The sequence below is a fragment of the Pseudochaenichthys georgianus genome, chromosome 3, assembly GCF_902827115.2.
Source record: "Pseudochaenichthys georgianus chromosome 3, fPseGeo1.2, whole genome shotgun sequence".
Taxonomy (NCBI): Eukaryota; Metazoa; Chordata; class Actinopteri; order Perciformes; family Channichthyidae; genus Pseudochaenichthys; species Pseudochaenichthys georgianus.
This window is the reverse complement of record NC_047505.1, coordinates 33,638,637-33,653,644: the sequence shown is the minus strand read 5'-3', so window position 1 is coordinate 33,653,644 and position 15,008 is coordinate 33,638,637. Positions and strand designations below refer to the sequence as shown.

Sequence of the window (15,008 nt, the reverse complement as noted above, 5' to 3'; positions counted from 1 at the left end):
CCTTGAGCCACGGTAGATCTTGACCTGGGTGCAGGCACAGGTGGAGGTTCTTGCTGCTAGGCCCAGGCAGCTGTGAAATCGGAAAGAAATATAGGACAATATTTACTACTAAGTTCATTAAAATATAAAGTTCAAGTGGAATGTTTCTCAAGCACAAATAACAATGCACAACTCAAAATAAAATGGGGAGCAGGGCTCGCAATTAACGATGTCCCGATGCCCATAAAAATTCCTACTGGGACACAAATCTATTTTGTCTGGGACTATTTCGGGACAGTGAAAAATAAATTAAAAGTAAACTTCAAAATGGGTGTTATTTGCAAAGTCATTGGGCTGTCAAATCATAGAATGCATTCTACGTCATCCACTCTGCTGCTGACTGCTGCTAGACTCGCGCCAATGCAACGCTCACGACAGTTAAAAACAGAAGAAAGAAATGCTGAGGTGGTTGAATAAACAGCCCCCTGTTGCAAGCCCCAATTCTGCCGACTCCCGAAACTAAAACATCCCAAGTCCTGGTCATGATGCACCGTCTTCCATTGTGGTAAATTAGTTAATTAGTCTTAAGTGCCAATGTTAGTGCTAACTAACGCTAGCAACTGAAGTGTGCCTTACAATGCATACAAACGTCCTAAAATGCGGTGTCATGTTCTTTTGAAGTTTGTGAAAATGATGTGAAATACAGTTGATCAGGATAAGAGGTGTAGCCTATCATTTTTGTATTTTCTTTGTCAGCCAGTCAGTGAGCAGTGTTGGAGTCTACCGGACCAGGTCCGTCCTCCGCGCAGATCGTTTGGATATGGCCAGAGCGGGGTCGCCGTCCGGATCTGCCGATGACCTTTCTTAGTTCTGAGGGAAAAGGAATTGTGTCCTAGACACTATTCTCTGTTAGCTGTACAAAACTAGACTTTGCACTCCAATGGATTGTTTCTTCAAATAAGCACTTTATTACACAGTTCAACAAAGATATATCAATCCATACTACACCACAAAACGCCAGCGCCTTGGACCCCTTCTTGAGTTCCCACCGTGACAAGCTCTTCAGTGTGAGATCCCAGTTGAAGTGAGTCCAGAGTACTGAATACATCCTGCTTATATACTGTTCCTAGCGGAGCCCCCACCTTTGCTGCTCTCTTGTGGTTTAATCTGCCTTTGCTGACCCTAGCAACTCTTAGGTTAGCCTTTGGCGCGCTTTTGTTTACTTCCTTATTTGCTTTCACTCACAAGACTGCCCTTGTGAACTGTTGCGCCTGCTTGGTGGGTGATTTAGTGATGAGTTCTGCAACCTTTTGGCTTATCAGTTTGGACATAACAGGATGCCTCTGTTCTTAATCTGGTTGACCCCGCGTTTTGTACCACAAAGTATTGACACCGTATATTTCCACTGGTTGCTCAGCAGTTGGACTTTAACACAGTACTGTACTTTTCCACTCAGACAGCTCAATGTCAGTTTCCAGGCCCACTATTTCTTATATTCACTGCCACATTTGCCTTATTTTTATCCTTCAATCCCCCTTTTGCCCCATTCTAATGATTGGGGCAACAAAACAACGCTATTGTTTATGTACATTTATGTCAGCTGTTTTAGGCTTCTGTCTCTCTTTCCCACATTCTGCCATACGGTGGTACTGGTGGTGCTGTCGGGAAAGTGTCCATTGCTGCTGCTTCTTCTTCGCCTTCCTCAATGTCTGGGTTGTTTTCTAAGGATAGCAAGGCGAGTTGTTGGCCCAGGGGAGTAGAAGGTGCTATGGCGGTACTAATTATTTTGTCCACCATTGAGCAGATACATGGGATGCAGCAGCACCCGCACAAGGTCAAAATTGCTGCAAACACGGCCATTGATATCTTGTGTAGTTTCATTTTGTGGGGAATTTGGATTATTACTTTGGTCAATGATTTGTCTCCCCCTTTCACCCACTATGATAATGATTATTCCAACAATGATGAAAAAACAAAGGGTTAAGGCCAAGCAATAGAGGTGTTGGTTAGGTCCTGAGTTCTTCTTCATCTTCGTTTTTCTTGTAAAAGTTCTTTGGTGTATCAGTGTAGGTGAGTGTCTCTTGTGTGGTGTGTGTATGTGATGCGTGTGGTGTACCGCCTACTTTGGGGGAGCGGTCCCTTGTTGTGCCTCCTCGCCGGCTGTTATCTCCTGGGCTGCCGTTGGTTCTCCTGTTGTCTCCTCCTCCTCGGAAGTTGAGTCGATGTCCACACTTGGGGGTTGGGGGGCTTCGGTTGTTTGCCTGATGTTCAGTTGGCCTAGGTCCTGGATGGTGTCAGCGAGGGTCCTGGTAGGTGCTGGTGCTTCCACACACCTGCTCCAGTGGTACCACGTGTCCCCCTTTCCTTGTAGGCGGACGGCATGGGATGTCCTCTGGGTCACTCGGTCGGGGCCGGAGAGCCTGGGGTTGACAGTCAGCCTCCTGCGCCTCGGGTCCCCCTTTCGGCGTCAGCAACAGGTCAGCTTCTTCAGTATTTCATTCTGGACTCTGGTAGCCCCTTGGCCACTGATTCTTTATCTGTGTTACCTGCTATAACTCAATCAATATTAGAGACATGTCAACATTCATCAAACAGTGTGTTATCCCCAAATATGGAGTAGGTCAATTCTAAAACTGTCAATCAATGGTCAGATTGAACAATGGAGTTGGGCAGCAGGTTCCTTTCAGTCCCTAAATGAAAAATGTACATTGTAAAGTTTACACTCCCCCTTTTTTACACATTATCTCATGTGTAAACAAAAACCTGTATGGGAAGAAAACCTTCAGGTCATAATGGATTATAAGACAATACCAAACATTTTTCCCAAATGTACATCCATCATTTCCCACAGTAAACACTTCAGTGAAATGAAGTGTTTCTCTCCATCTTTCAGTCCTAAAAGAAACAGAATCTTCAAATGTCATAGTTTGAGTTTCACATTCTGCAAACCGCCACCTCCTGTGGGAGTGAAATATCAAGTAGGTTAGAAACGGTTTCCCCTTTTGTGCAATGTTAGGAAACCTCTCATTTCACACATTATTATCACACAGAAATAATGTGTTAGTCCAAAAACATGCTTGATTAGTCATTGTTTTAAATCATGCAGTTGCACTGATCAGGTGCAGACATACACTCACTCACACTGTCAGGTTGTAAAGTCAGGTTTTGGTCAGGTACACCTCAGAGTCAGTCATTGACAGTGCCTTCCCAAGTTACCCTGTCTGTCAGGGTCAAAGGTCAGTTGGTCTCAGTCTTTTTGGCCATGTGTCGTGCCCTGCAGAGATGTTCCAGCACAGGCCAGCATCCTCCGTCTATAGAAATCTGTATATATGGAGCGCCATCATTTATTAATTCACAATTACAACTATAATGTTCAAGATATCTCTGTTTTCCCAAATTCCCTGAAAAGTGTTAGCCAAAAAATGTCACTTCCTTATTGTACTACTACTGCAGTTCATTTACCCCTAATCAATATCAACACGTCTAATAGATGTAATTCAGAAACTTGTGTACATCACTATTATCTTGTGTCAAAACATTATCAGGATCTGTAAAGCTCTGCTATGTATTCCATAACTCATTCTATTAATTTATCTTCAATTCTGGTGCACTTAAAGAACAATGTTACCCTCTTTAACAGTGCGTGGAACCCTGGGTGTCCTGAACATGTAACAATCACTCCTTCCCTTATCAAGGACCTAAAAACAGAAGTAATTTCATCAATGGTTTGTAGCTGAACTTAGGAATCATCCCTCATGGTAGGTATGTTTTTACTTTTTAACATCTCTAAATGTCGGTTAATTACTAACTAAATGAATGTCCATTAGGAGGTCGTGCCGCTAGTCCTCTAAACTCATAATCTGGTGCTGTGCGCTTCCTGTGAAGCTGCAAGTAAGATTTTAAAACCCACTGCAGGGTGGGTCGAGTGACCCCTCCTCCCTATTGGTCGTCAATAATATGCACCCTTCTAATGGGTGATTGAAGGCCCCACATTATTTCCCATTTCAGCATCAGCCCTCTGTACTCTAAAATTACTTTTTAAATAGGAATATGTAGAAATGGAACAAATATTCAATCTTCAGAAAAGTTCTTAACCAATGTCTATCTGGTGACTAGCCAACATATTTTAAAATGTCAGATGTATAAAAATAAGCCTAAATACTCCCTTACCATCAAAGTCCAAATCTAGACACAAGGTGAACAGTTTTTGGTAACGGACAATTTAATCTAAAAACAAAACAAAATTGGACTTGTGTCCTTGTTATTTGTTCTTCAAAATACATTAGCAAATACCCTGCGAAGTATTCGCAACCTAACTAACCCTCCCTAGGATATGAAATCCATTAATCCCTTTACTCATAGTTAGTTTATATGTCTAAATTATTATGTGTGACCTAATAATCAGATGTCTTGTTTGTCAACCAAGAATATTAAACTTTAATCTTTTCAGTATTCCAGACCATCGTTTAAACAATCAGCCTCCCCTCTCACACACTAATGTTATTGTTGTACACCACCCTCTGGAAAACTCTTGCACAGTTATGCTGTCAAATCATCGCATATTTTCCTCAGAGTCTGAACCGTCTGAGACCAGCCTGTCTCAAGATCTTGTCACATTGTGAACAGTCAGTAATGCGTTGTCCTCTGTAGCTGTAATCAATAGGATCAATGAAACTCTTGCACTGGGATGTCCTGAGGGGGAAGGCACCTCTGGATCAATGTGCTACATTCAGCAGACACACTTGTCCTCTGCACAGCAGGAATCCCCCAAAACTGCTGTTTCTCTTCCCACCACTGTTGCCTTGACAACGAGGTACACGCAAAATGTCAAACCCTCCTCAGATGCGTTCTTTGCACAGTTCTTCTGTTTCTGTAGTGAGCAACTCTTCACCAACACACTGATTCAGAGTACAACCCAAAGGTGGCGCACAACTTTCCAGTGCCGCTGTAAATCACAATAAAACCAGCAACTGGAGATAAACTCAATTTAAATCTCTCCCCCAAAGGGTTACAAAATAAAACGGCTGAGTGTCTATATGGTCAGGAATGCTGAAACATGTGAATGTTAAAACAAATCAATGGCAGTAGTCTACCCAGATTCTTTACTCCATTAAAAGTAGTAAAACCACATTGTAAAATCTCTTTTGTCTAGTTGAAGTCCTGCTTACTTCATCTTTAAAATCTTCTTTAATTTGAAACCACAAAAGGTCTTTAATGGTATCAATTGTGGACTTCCTTAATATGAATTGTAAATGCAACGTATGTTCTCTTTAGAACACAGATATGACAGTAGGTGCTGAAACTGGTTAATAGCAGTTTTCTGTCAACCTAGTTAAGCATGTTGTTGTTATATCTAGTAAATATATTTTTATTTCATGTTTACTCACAAAACAATATGACATTATTTAGAAACAAGTTTTACTCTCTCTGAACTCTTCAAAACATCCACTTGTCTTTCTCTTTCCTCCCTGTGCCCTGCAGCTGCCGGCTCAAGTTTCCTCTCATCAATCACCGGTGTGTTTGTGCAACACCTCTGTCATGCGTAACCATTTAACAGATTCATTCTGACTGACAAACTCATAACAACCTCCCGTTTACTTTCTACTCTTTCTTCATAAACTTACAAACACAATTAATGTCTACTAATGATATTATAAAAACACTAGGTGGAATAATCCACTATTATGTTCAATTTGAATCAAACTTTAACCTGCTTCATATACTCAGCAAACAGTATTATTACTTTCCCTCTACGTTACTGTATGCAATAAATGCCTTCGAAATATAAGTAAACTTCTCAGTAAATGACAAATACCACGAAATTCACAATGCAATGTTTCTTTCAAATATCTACGACACATTGATCTATTAATCTTCAATGTTATTCACTCCTTGTTTTAAATTCAATGCTCTTTCTTCATGCATTTAAGAAGAGAGAGAGAAAAAAGAAGGAGGGGGGTGTGGGTACTCTCACAGACACCCCGGCTTGAACAGGCATTCCATGAGGAGGGGGGGCTTCCTTGAAACAAGAATGACTTCGTATCTATTTATCTGACTAGGTTAATATGTGTTCACTTGTATTTATTAATACACTGGACAATTCTTGTCGTTACTCTTAATGTCCTTATTCTTATTTATTTGAATGTCCGTGGAGCAACACAGAATATTGAAGAACAGAGGGCAGCTGACCACAAATGAGCTTCCCCTGTTATATAAACATTAATATATTCCTTCTGACTGACAAGCGTTCAAAAACCCTCCTGTTTATCACTTAGGCTACTACTTTTTGTTTTATTCATAACCTAAAAATACAATTGTGATGAATAGCTTGCTCTTTTTCTGATTGAAACAAAGAGTACTCTTCTACAGAATCCGAAAGTGGGGGGAGATTCTTTCACAGACAAATACTGACACCCCGGCTCCGGCTGGAGCTCTCAGCCTTTTCAAGAGAAGGGGGGCTTCTTTCAACAACTAACAACAAACTATTGGTATACCAAAACATTTACCAACATAAAACAAGGTCTTTACGAATCAACAATGACAACCAACAGACAGAACAATCAACAAACAGCAAACATTGTACACAGATATATTAGCTACTGATACGGCGACCAGTTTTACACCTTACTATTGGCTACTTGTTTGACAAGTTTGACACCTTACTGTTGGCTACTTGTTTGACAAGTTTGACACCTTACTGTTGGCTACTTGTTTGACGAGTTTGACACCTTACTGTTGGCTACTTGTTTGACAAGTTTGACACCTTACTGTTGGCTACTTGTTTGACAAGTTTGACACCTTACTATTGGCTACTTGTTTGACAAGTTTGACACCTTCCCGTTGGACCGCGGCGGATCCTCATAAATTACGGGTTCCACCCGCTTCTCATCACAGATTTGTTTATACCCTTGTTGATCTATTCAGTGCACACCATTTTATTTACGTTTTATCTTTACTTTTTAGCTGAGACAATTATTTCTGCCATTTTCACACAATCCTAAAATGTAGTGGTATTTCAAACACATCTATTTGTTGTAACAGGCAGATGCTTACCTTGATTCTGAATTGCCCGGGTTTTTGATTGTGTGAGATGGTTTTTTGTAAAAGCCGTAAACTCAATGTTTTTTGGTGTCCTCTCAGAAAGTCATCGGTGTCCGGACTTCCCGCTCTAGACCATCACGTCACGGGGTCACCAAGCTGTTGGAGTCTACCGGACCAGGTCCGTCCTCCGCGCAGATCGTTTGGATATGGCCAGAGCGGGGTCGCCGTCCGGATCTGCCGATGACCTTTCTTAGTTCTGAGGGAAAAGGAATTGTGTCCTAGACACTATTCTCTGTTAGCTGTACAAAACTAGACTTTGCACTACAATGGATTGTTTCTTCAAATAAGCACTTTATTACACAGTTCAACAAAGATATATCAATCCATACTACACCACAAAACGCCAGCGCCTTGGACCCCTTCTTGAGTTCCCACCGTGACAAGCTCTTCAGTGTGAGATCCCAGTTGAAGTGAGTCCAGAGTACTGAATACATCCTGCTTATATACTGTTCCTAGCGGAGCCCCCACCTTTGCTGCTCTCTTGTGGTTTAATCTGCCTTTGCTGACCCTAGCAACTCTTAGGTTAGCCTTTGGCGCGCTTTTGTTTACTTCCTTATTTGCTTTCACTCACAAGACTGCCCTTGTGAACTGTTGCGCCTGCTTGGTGGGTGATTTAGTGATGAGTTCTGCAACCTTTTGGCTTATCAGTTTGGACATAACAGGATGCCTCTGTTCTTAATCTGGTTGACCCCGCGTTTTGTACCACAAAGTATTGACACCGTATATTTCCACTGGTTGCTCAGCAGTTGGACTTTAACACAGTACTGTACTTTTCCACTCAGACAGCTCAATGTCAGTTTCCAGGCCCACTATTTCTTATATTCACTGCCACATTTGCCTTATTTTTATCCTTCAGCAGGCTAGAATCTTTAGCTGCAAAAACGTAAGGCATTTAGCTTTTCATCTTTTTTTAGTGTTTTACTTTTTTTTGGTCAAGAACGTCAGTCAGATTGGGTGACGATTAGAAAGGGGGTCGCAAGGTAATTTTAGTTTGTCAATCAACTCTGGTATGAGAATAATGTGTCATGTTAAGAGAGAGTAATGTTCCAGTTGTTTTTGTGCCTGGGGGGGGGGGGGGGGGGTGGGTGAGTGAGTGAGAGCAAGATGATTGACATTCATGAATGAAGATAGAAGATCAATTTATATTCCTATAGTACTACTGACGACTTGTGAGGATAACTTGTAACTAGAACTGAAAGCAGATACATTTATTAAACTGTATTATGGAACTTCTGTTTTTTTATTATCATTCATACCACTTTTATTGCCAGATAGAGGGTTCCAATCATAAAACACAGAGACCATACAGCCATACCATATTGAATTGAAAAATACAAATCAGAATTCTTCAATGTTGACATGACAATGATAAATTAGTGTGGATATTGAGAAACAATAGAAAAACATGTCTTAAATCAACTCTCTTCCCTTCTACTCTAGGAGAGGCAACAGATCAGACTAATATTCATATGTTTAAAAGAATAAGTATTTTAAACTTACATGGTGGACCAGAGTCTATGGTGTGATGATTAAGTGACAAAAAAGTATCAAATTATATGTATTCTGCATAATTGGGGGGGCGACGATACCAATTTAAATTTGGGACATTGCTGGTTATATCCGGGACAATACAAAGTAGAATTCGGGACAGTTGTGGGACACTGAGGAAAAAAGTTAATTTTGAGCCCTGGTGGGGAGGTGGGACAGGGGACAGGAGTGTCTCTCTCTCTCTCTCTCTCTCTCTCTCTCTCTCTCTCTCTCTCTCTCTCTCTCTCTCTCTCTCTCTCTCGCTCTCTCTCTCTCTCTCTCTCTCTCTCTCTCTCTCTCTCTCTCTCTCTCTCTCTCTCTCTCTCTCTCTCTCTCTCTCTCTCTCTCTCTCTCACAACCTATTTAACTAAACCCACACAATGAAAGTACACTATTACTGTAATATTTACATTTACCTATCTTCAAATGGATCCTTGTTGTTGTTGTTGTTGTTGCTGTATTCTCCAGGTTCTGATGCTCCATCTCCACTGCTGCTAGTGCTACAAGTCCGCTGTGCAGAGCTGGTAATCAGATAATAAGCCTGTTGAACAGGAGAAAAGAATGAAGCAGAGGGAAAGTTGCTGCCGTTTGTGTGGTTGTCCTAGCCAGAATTTATTAAACCCATTAATAAATACACTTACAAATTATATCCGTTCTCTATTTATCTAATCATTCTCTGGTTTGACGCCACATGTATCTCTGCGTTGTGTTGTGTGGTCGAATGAATATGACTTCCTGCTTGCCAACCAGCTTTATTATCTGTGCAAACAGAATATAAGGAAATGGCTTCACCAGCTTTCTACCTCAATACTTCTCCTCAGTGAGGCCTGAAGCTAACTGAGAATGTAAAAATACATTTAGCCAATCAAAATAACTATGTCTGACATATTGCGTTTTCTAATCAAAAATGGACATAAATACACATGCCATATTATGACTTTCATGAGGGATTAAAGCCGTTTTCATTTACAGTATATAATACGGTGATAACAGATACAGGGATGCAAACTCATCAGGTATGAAAAGGTGTCAAGGATCCGAGCCCCGGACCCCACGGAAAGAGTCACATCTAATATAAATATATATAAAAGCATTTATTTTAATTGTGTAGCAGTGAGTTTAACATTTTGGCAGCACTGTTGAGCATTTTGAAAATGTATTTTCATGCCTCTGTGCAAGGCTTAGTCTTTCTATCTTTATAGCCACTGGTGTAAAGTAACTAAGTTCATAAACTCAAGTACTACTTGGGTACAATTTTGAGATACTTGTACTTTATTTAAGTATTTCAATGTTTCTTTTGCTACTTTGTACTTCTAATCCACTACAGTTCAGAGGTACATGGTGTACTTTTCCTCCACTACATGTATTAATCCCTTTAGTTACTTCACATATGTGGATGAATGATGTGAAATCTAACCAAGTGTTGAATCAGACTTTAGTTCCACCTGGAGTAAATCCACCAGCTACCCTGCAGTCTACAAAGTACTTCAGACTAGCTGCACCTTCACCAGCTTTGAGAACACTTTCATGATCAATCATTATAAAACATATCATATATATTATTCTGAAATGGACAAATCTGCACAACGACTACTTGTACTGCTACTTTCACTATATTTTGATGAGAATACTTTTGTACTTTCACTTGAGGAACGTTTTGAATGCAGTACTTTTACTGTAACAGAGTATTCCTACACTCTGGTGCTTCTAGTACAAGACCAGAGTACTTCTACTTTTACTGTCGCTACTTTAACTATATTTTGATGATAATACTTTTGTACTTTTATTTGAGGAACATTTTGATTGCAGGATTGTTCCTACATTCTGGTACTTCTACTTTAACTCAAGTACAAGACCTGGGTACTTCTACTTTTACTCAAGTACAAGATATATACTTATACCACCTCCGTTTAAAGCCTATGAAAAAAACTAATAGAAAACGAAGGCTAAAGCTAACGTTAGCAGATAGTGATGCTAGTTAAGTTTGCTCAACGATAATATTGCGACAGAAAAACGTTTCAGTTCTCAGACCGAAATATGACATAATCTGTGTACACACTACTAACCTGTTGAACAGAAGAAATGAATGAAGCAGAGGGAAAGTTGCTGCCATGTGTCTTCTTCTTCTTCTTCTTCTTCTTCTTCTTCTTCTTCTTCTTCTTCTTCTTCTTCTTCTTCTTCTTCTTCTTCTTCTTCTTCTTCTTCTTCTTCTCTCAGACCATGCTGTTTCTTTCATAGATATATATAAACACTAGATGGCTCATGGGAGATTTTCCAGCGTAGCTGACCGGCCGCCATCTTGCTACAGTCAACAGTTACTCTGATTCGCGTTATGGTAGCTGTTGTAAGGTGAGTGATCTGCACAAAAATACTCTTAACTCACTGAAATCTTGACTGATTTACAAACGGTTTGGTTTATTATAAACATGATTAGCATGGCTATGATACAGGATGCTTGGACATGTTGAAATTGCAGCTTTTCTTTGTGTATGTGGTTGTATTTATTAGCTGGCTAATAACAAGAGGCTGTCAGTGAGACCTAGTATTACAAAGTTGACCCACAACTCCACCAGTGGGAGAGGCAGAACTGCTCTTTCTTTCAACACAACTTAAGTTACACATGATTTCTTCCAACTGGTTTGGCTTGTTAAAAACATCTTGCATTATGATACAGGAATTTGCTGGCTTTGTGTTTACAGAAGTACCTGACTATGCCGGACTTTTGTGCAGCCTACGGATGCTCTAATCACCGCAGTCTGGAAACAAGAACCCGTGGGATCACCTTTCACGTGTAAGATATGACAATATTATGACTACAATTAGGATAATCGTTAATTACTTAGTGGATGTATGTACATTACAAGTCCTGCTACACAGGATCAGTGGGGCTATGTGAGAAAATAGTATTGCAAGATTGTTGTTGACCCAGCCTCTTTAGAATATGTTGTTACCATTTCTTTACACAATTATTTAATGTTTCTATTGGACACCTTTTTTATTACTCTTAGTGTGGTTGTCTTATTCTTAAAGTAGGCTATACATACATGCATACATACCAAAAATATGATAATTTCGGTGTGTATTTTTGTCCTACCCTTAATGTTAAAGGAAAGAAGGGAGGAACATGTTGACAATAATTTATATATCTGGCTACCTTTCTCATGTTTTTAAGGTTTCCCAAAACCAAAGAGAGGAGGAGGCAGTGGGAACTCGCCCAAAGAAGGGACGGTTTTGTTTCCTGTGACAGGACACTGCTCTGCAGTGAGCACTTCAGGAGTGAGGAATTTGACCGGACAGGAGACGCAGCACTATGTTCCCCACATATGTTTATGTTTGCTCAGTCTAATAAACCCATAACATGGTTGTGAAAGAATACCAAAGCTGAGGCTGGACGGTGATTGATTGTTGGTGTGCCATGTGTTCTTCTTAATAATAATAATAATACATTTATTTTGGGGGGCCGCCTTTCATAACACCCAAGGACACATAGGATAGTTTATGTTTAAATTGTTCCCTATATTGCATAGGGGCAATATAGGGAACAATTTAAACAGTGGATTTTGTGATATATCAGCCGGGGTGAGACAAGACAAACCACAAATGGACTACAGAAGGACACAAAAGGACACATGGTACAGTTTATATTATTCTTGGTCTTTTTTCAATAACATATTTCAAAGGTTCTGGATTTGTTTACAAATCTAGAAACTAAATACAAAACTAGGATGATATGAAGATCTCATGTCAAAAATAATTGTGATAAATTAGACAGAACTGGCCTGTCTGTGAGCACATTTTATGTTGGTTTGGTTCTTCTGATAAAGGTGTGAATATCTAAATAATATACCAACATATACTATTGTCATTAGTTGTGTCCCTGTTCTTAAAGCTAAGGCATTGCTAAATTAACAACTCTTGGCTTACAGAGTGGTAACATGAGACCGATTTTTATATATAAAATATAAATGTATTTTAATTTTATAATTTATTTGAAATATTAACAATATAATAAAATAAATGGAAATATATACACCGGCAAATATTTAATATAAATACCTTGTGTGTGTGTGTGTGTGTGTGTATAGCTATTGCTTTATCTGATTAATGTTATTTTCATATGAAAGTCCATGATTATAAGTATGCAGTATCATAACTACATCTTTGATGTTTATAAAAAACCAAACCGTTTGAAAATTGGTTGAAAATTGAGCAAGCTATGGTTATTTAAATAGTAAACCATAATGTTATGAATGAGAGAACTGCCTGTAGCAAGATGGCGGCCAAGTGGCAACGTCGGTCTCAATTGGCCAGCAGCGCGGGTGAGTCATCTAGTGTTTATATATATCTATGGTTTCTTTAACGCTAAACCGGAAGTGAGGCTAAGAACGGCGAATTTAAAGATAACAATACCATTAGCACTCCTAGTGGTGACTTTATGAACTGCAAATAAATTCTAACATTATAAAATGCCTTAAAGGCAGCACACTGTTTGAAGCGCTGCACATTATATAAACTAACGTTACACACGGCAACGACATTAACTGCAAACAGTCGTGACTTGTGTGAAGTGTAACATTAAACAATATATTAACATATTAAATACAACATTTATGACACCACTCGTTCCACTCAGTAACCCTCTTTCCAGTGCTGAGATAGGCTACAGTCATACCAAGAAATGGCTTAGCCCCCACCATGAAAAATGATGTTAAAGTAAGCAAAATAAAGTCCACCAACTCGCGGAGTAAATTGCACAGACAGCAGTTAGTAAGATTGATTTCAGTAGTCACTTGTCTGGAAATACCGAAGACTAGAAACGGTTTTGAAAACCTTTCGTCTTCTCAATAGAACATCTTTGATAATGTCTTCTGGCCAATCAGAATCAAGATAACGGCGTGATGTTGTTGCAGGAAGTCCCGACGGAGAATATGTTTGCTGTAGTACATCTATATATACATCGATACAACATTACGTGTTGATAGAAATCAACACGTAATGAAATAAGACCCCACGGTTTGATGATTGATAGGTGTGTGGGCTGTCTTTCATTTTGACACACAGAACAATGTTACAATAAACATACATACGTATGTTAAATGGATATATCCGCCTTCTTTCATTTATCTTTCCATTCCCACAACAATATACATAAAGAAATGGCATATTTTGGACATAGTTCGAATGGTGATTAATCATGATTAATTCATTTTTAAGCTGTGATTAATCTGATTAAAAATTGTAATCGTTTGACAGCCCTAATTTATATATATGAAAACAAGAGGGACATAATATCACAAAACAATTAATGATGATGATTATTTCAGCCATATGTATAATAGTGTTAATATCTATCAGATTTAAAGAAATAATAATAATTCCCTGCAAAAGCACTAATAACAATACAATAATGGCAAAAATAGCAATTCGATATATAGTACAAATCAATCATTGTCATGTGAAGCAAGGAGTGGTTGCCACAAGCGGGGCTAGTAACTGCACAACATCAATGACAGAGACCATTGTTTAAACAAAGTAATTTATTTAAGGAAAATTCACTCGAATACTACAACATAAAAACATAGGTACATACATATATACATGGCACACTAGACAAATGTGCAAAGTAGTAGTTTTAAAAAAGGCAATTAGTGTGAGTTCAAAGGCCAAAGAACAGCCTGCGGGGTGCTTTAGAATATGGGCGAGGCAGCGCATGCTAGCCACATGAAAGAGTCATTTAAAATCATTGGTGAAAAAGTGTATGAACCCTGTATTGTAAATATTGAGATTTTACAGTTTATTATGTTAACATAAATAGTTGGGTGAAAAAAAAAAGTTGTAATGCTCAATTTGTATTTGTACACATTACACGAACCTCAGTATGGAATATGAAGTCATGAATCAGTCCTGATGTAACTTTTCTGTGGTGAAAGTAGAGTGATAGAACTATTTTACTCCAAATTCTAATTTACACATTTTCATTATAGACATGAACAACACATTTATATAGGCCTATAGTGTAATTCATATATTTCACTACTTTTGTGAACCAAAAACGTTGGTAAACCAAATCTGAAACACCAAAAAAAATGGATGACATGAGTACATCTGTGTTTTCACAAGTTTTTAAGTTTTCCAAAAATCTGATTTCTAAGCTAAGTATCTCATAAGACAGTGCTCTAAAGTGAGTGACATTGCATTTCTAGCAAGACCAGAGACTGAACATTTTGATATGTTACACCATGCCATGTTATAAGAAGTACATTTAAATATATATTGATTGATATATTTATTATATTGAAAGCCAAATTAATACATAGTCCCCTGAAGCTGGAATAATGTACAATTTCCAGCCTCACAATGTCAGGAACTTTTCATCTACAGATTGCTTTGGTCTGGTTTTG

The 15,008-nt window shown here is 38.9% G+C and overlaps 1 long non-coding RNA gene across 1 annotated transcript; it reads left to right on the top strand.

Moving 5' to 3' along the window:
- Positions 1-10,856: 10,856 nt before the first annotated feature.
- On the top strand, positions 10,857-11,987 carry LOC139433295 (uncharacterized). Its single transcript, XR_011642833.1, has 3 exons — positions 10,857-10,956; positions 11,307-11,398; positions 11,780-11,987. It is a non-coding gene; the product is annotated as an uncharacterized lncRNA (long non-coding RNA).
- The last annotated feature ends 3,021 nt before the right edge of the window (positions 11,988-15,008 follow it).